Raw genomic sequence first — 1,231 nt, 5'->3', positions numbered from 1 at the left:
TAACTTCGGAGTTCTGATGGGATCCGGTGCTTTAGTGCTGGTATGATCGCATCCGACATGTTTCCCCGTCTTCGTCCCTTATGCTTGCCACTCCCAGGTCCGCTCCAAAGACGATTCTACATTCTCACTACCATTACAACCGTTCCCTAACAATGGATAATGTCCTATACTACTTACTCTCCCGCTCAATCACGGAGACGAGTTTTCCACGGTTTCCACCCCTCCCTCCATACCGCAGCAACACGAGTTTTTTCCACCCCTTTCAGAACGCGCTCTTCGCGCCACAAAGCCGCCCCAAGACGCGCGAGCAATGAGCATCGAGCTTAAACATATCGCAAACGTCAAACATAATATAACGGGATTAATATATATCGCGCACGTGCGACATGTTTGTCACAAGGCGCAAAAAATAATTATAAAAGGAATGCAACACGAGGACTTCCCAGGAGGTCACCCATCCTAGTACTACTCTCGCCCTAGCACACTTAACTTCGGAGTTCTGATGGGATCCGGTGCTTTAGTGCTGGTATCATCGCATCCGACATGTTTCCCCGTCTTCGTCCCTTATGCTTGCCACTCCCAGGTCCGCTCCAAAGACGATTCTACATTCTCACTACCATTACAACCGTTCCCTAACAATGGATAATGTCCTATACTACTTACTCTCCCGCTCAATCACGGAGACGAGTTTTCCACGGTTTCCACCCCTCCCTCCATACCGCAGCAACACGAGTTTTTTCCACCCCTTTCAGAACGCGCTCTTCGCGCCACAAAGCCGCCCCAAGACGCGCGAGCAATGAGCATCGAGCTTAAACATATCGCAAACGTCAAACATAATATAACGGGATTAATATATATCGCGCACGTGCGACATGTTTGTCACAAGGCGCAAAAAATAATTATAAAAGGAATGCAACACGAGGAATTCCCAGGAGGTCACCCATCCTAGTACTACTCTCGCCCAAGCACGCTTAACTTCGGAGTTCTGATGGGATCCAGTGCTTTAGTGCCGGTATGATCGCATCCGACATGTTTCCCCGTCTTCGTCCCTTATGCTTGCCACTCCCAGGTCCGCTCCAAAGACGATTCTACATTCTCACTAGCATTACAACCGTTCCCTAACAATGGATAATGTCCTATACTACTTACTCTCCCGCTCAATCACGGAGACGAGTTTTCCACGGTTTCCACCCCTCCCTCCATACCGCAGCAACACGAGTTTTTTCCACCC

The 1,231-nt window shown here is 49.2% G+C and overlaps 2 non-coding genes across 2 annotated transcripts; both read right to left on the bottom strand.

Annotated features, from left to right (window-relative positions):
* Positions 1-421: 421 nt before the first annotated feature.
* On the bottom strand, positions 422-540 carry LOC123178465 (5S ribosomal RNA). The gene has a single exon (XR_006489599.1). It is a non-coding gene; the product is annotated as a 5S ribosomal RNA (ribosomal RNA).
* A 367-nt stretch (positions 541-907) lies between these two features.
* Positions 908-1,026, bottom strand: LOC123178464 (5S ribosomal RNA). Its single transcript, XR_006489598.1, has one exon. It is a non-coding gene; the product is annotated as a 5S ribosomal RNA (ribosomal RNA).
* Positions 1,027-1,231: the final 205 nt, after the last annotated feature.

This window comes from Triticum aestivum, unplaced genomic scaffold (genome assembly GCF_018294505.1).
Source record: "Triticum aestivum cultivar Chinese Spring unplaced genomic scaffold, IWGSC CS RefSeq v2.1 scaffold167223, whole genome shotgun sequence".
Taxonomy (NCBI): Eukaryota; Viridiplantae; Streptophyta; class Magnoliopsida; order Poales; family Poaceae; genus Triticum; species Triticum aestivum.
Note: the sequence above shows the minus strand (reverse complement) of the source record. Positions and strands in the feature narration are given on the sequence as shown.